Source organism: Neomonachus schauinslandi, chromosome 2, assembly GCF_002201575.2.
Source record: "Neomonachus schauinslandi chromosome 2, ASM220157v2, whole genome shotgun sequence".
Classification (NCBI taxonomy): Eukaryota; Metazoa; Chordata; class Mammalia; order Carnivora; family Phocidae; genus Neomonachus; species Neomonachus schauinslandi.
Window position 1 is genome coordinate 122131118 of NC_058404.1, and position 3605 is coordinate 122134722.

The following is a 3605-nucleotide window of genomic DNA, read 5'->3' on the forward strand; positions in this document are numbered from 1 at the left end:
CCTTGTTAACCTCACTTCCAGAGGTGCTTAGACCCTGAAATCATAGAATGACAGTCATTCTGATGAGGGGGTTCTTGACATTTCCTTACACATCAAACATTACTTCTCTGTTTGCACTGAATTGTTTCTCTTGTCAAAACAATGTGAGGTTATTTTACTTTAGACCAAATTTTTGTAAATATTGAAATGAATACAGGCATGGGTGGAAGAGAAGAATTTTTCCCCGGAAAATACAAAACCTTAAAATATGTTCTGTGTTTGATTACATTTAAGGTCACTTTGTTAGCTTACCAACATAAAAATACATAACATGGTTATCAATTTTGATATAGTAAATGAAAATGAGAGCTTTAAAATATAATACCCACTAATGTGTTTTACATTAATGCACCTTCCATATTATGATGTGATACATATAACGAGGACCTTTCATATTATGCTTTAAGACAACCAGCTTCTTAAATTTGTATCATCTTCTGAGAAGATAGTAAACCTAAAGGAGAAAACAAATCTGGTAACAAAAGAATGATATTACATCTACAAACGATAAAGTAGAGAACTTTGGGATGTTGTTATTTGCAATTTTCAGTAATATTTAGTGATTTTTCTCTCAATCACTCAGCAATTATTTATTAGACACTTAAAGTATCATAGGCCTAAGGGATCAAAGATAATGTTATGGCTCTTTGGGAATTTACAATTATGTGGGAAAAAATTTCTGGATTAAAAACATAGGAAAGAGTTAAATAAACTTTCTTTTTTAAAAAAGATTTTATTTATTTATTTATTTGTCAGAGAGAGAGAGCACAAGCAGGGCGAGCAGCAGGCAGAGGGAGAGGGAGAAGCAGGCTCCCCGCTGAACAAGGAAACTGATGCAGGACTCAATCCCATGACCCGGGATCATGACCTGAGCTGAGAGCAGATGCTTAACCAACTGAGCCACCCAGGCATCCCTAAATAAACTTTCTTAAAGATGGCATACTATTGGGGCACCTGGGTGGCTCAGTCAGTTAAGAATCTGCCTTGGACTCAGGTCATGATCCCAGGGTCCTGGGATGGAGCCTTGCGTCCAGCCCCATGTCAGGCTCCCTGCTCGGTGGGGAGCCTGCTTCTCCCTCTCCCTCTGCCGTTCCCCCTGCTTGTGCTCTCTCACTCTCTCTCTGTCAAATAAATAAATAAAATCTTAAAAAAAAAAAGAAGAAGATGGCATACTATCTTGAAATTTAAAGAAGGATTTTTTTTCCCTGGTGTTTGTTTGTATTTCCTATCTTACATGGAAATCTTATTCATCATAGCAGTACTGGGAAATATATATTTTATTTCTAACCATGGCAGGGAGTTTTTCTGGTCAGAATAATTTTCAGCATTCAAATATGTCCATATTCTAGAAATTGATCTCAAGGTTGGGGCGCACATTTTTAGTTCATTGACTACCTTTTTAGACCAAAGAATCTGTGTTCAATTTTTTCATGGTATATATTCAGGGTGTATGGTATATAAATTACCAGCCCTGTTGCCACAAAACAGCAAATATTTATAAATTCTAAACCTATTCTAGGCTAAAAAAATATATTAAAATATTTTGAATTCATAAAGAACTGTTATCTAATAAGAAAAAGTACATTTTCTTATTGTTCCTTATAAATAATGAGGAATTAGTTCTAACCCCTTTCTGTAACTCAAACTGTAGACTTACTCACTCTTCTTTCTGTGTGGGATCTTTCACACAATTAAGTTAGTAAATTCATTTTTATCTGTATTGAGGAAAAAGGATACAGTAGGCAAGTTGGAGAGTGGGAAGGACACTGAACTGAAATTTAAAAATGAGATATATGGTCCTAGCTTTGCCATTAATGAACTAAGTGACCAAGGATAAATTCCTTTATTTCCTAGATTTTGATTTGCTCATCTGAAACCTGATGGGATTGATGGAGATGTCAGCTAGAATATTCAGCTATTCTATGTGTGTCTTCCCCACATCAATCATTCTCTTAGGTTAATTTGAAGGGTAGTAATAGCCTTTAAATTCTGGTGTTAAAGGTCAATAAACAAACAATGAAGAAAACTCTTCTTCTTCCTGATATGAAAATTGCAGTGCTTCCAAGAAGTCTGAAATTCATCTTGCTCTTATATTTAAAAAGGTGCTATAGTGCTTACTCCGGGATTAGAGAAAATTTAATTATCTCTGTTGTGACTTTTATTGTTTCTATTAGAAGTTACAAAATAATGTTAAAGGGATAAAGGCAATATGTAAATATTTTATCCACATATATCATTAAAAATTTTACAAAATCCAACATACATTATGGACTATTTAAAGTCTGATTTAAACTTAAATTTTCAGGGGCGACTGGGTGGCTCAGTTGGTTAAGTGGCTGCCCAGGTCATGATCTCAGGGTCCTGGGATCAAGCCCCTGCATTAGGGCTCCCTATTCTGTGGGGAGTCTGCTTCTCCCTCTCCCTCTGCCCCCCCCTGCTCGTTCTCCCTCTCTCTCTCTCAAATAAATAAATAAAATCTTTAAAAAAAAAAACTTAAATTTTCAGAAATGAGGTAAATGAATAACTCAAGACAAAGTTGTGGGCTTTGAATTGTTCTAACAAGTGATTTAATCATGAAAAAAAAATAAAATTACCTCAAACCTGAAGAAAAGTGAAACTATATTTCGCCCTGTGAAAGACATTGTTAAGAGAATGAAAAGTCAGGCCACAGACTGGGAGAAAATATTGTGAAACACATATCTGATAAAGGACTAGTAACCAGAATAACAAGGAACACTTAAAACTCAACATTAAGAAAGCAAATAGCCAAATTAATAACTGTGCAAAAAAGGTGAGCAAATGCCTCATCAAAGAAGATCATCAGATGGCAAATAAGCATGTATATAAAAAGATACTCAACATCATTTGTCATTAGAGAATTGAAAATTAAAACAATGACATACTGCTACACACCCATTAGAATGGCTAAAATCCAAAATACTGACAATGCCAAATGCTGACAGAAATGTGGAGCAACAGGAACTCTTATTCATTGCCAGTGGGAATGCAAAATGGTACAGCCACTTTGGAAGACAGATTGGAAGTTTCTTACAAAGCTACACATACTCTTACCATATGATCCAGCAATTGCACTCCGAGATGTTTCCCCAAAGGAGTTGAAATCATGTTGACACAGAAACCTACACAAGAATGTTTATTCATAATTGCCAAAAATGGAAGCAACCAAGGTGTCTTCAATAGGTGAATGGATACATAAACTGTGGTACATCCATACAATGGAATACTATTCAGCAGTAAAAAGAAATGAGCTATCAACAGCAACCAGACAACAAAAAGAAATAAAAGGCATTCAAATTGGCAAAGAAGAAGTCAAACTCTCTCTTTGCAGATGACATGATACTTTATGTGGAAAACCCAAAAGACTCCACCCCCAAATTACTAGAACTCATACAGCAATTCAGTAATGTGGCAGGATACAAAATCAATGCACAGAAATCAGCTGCTTTCTTATACACTAACAATGTAACTGTAAAAAGAGCAATTAGAGAATCGATTCCATTTACAATAGCACAAAAACCATAAGATACCTTGGAATAAACCTAACC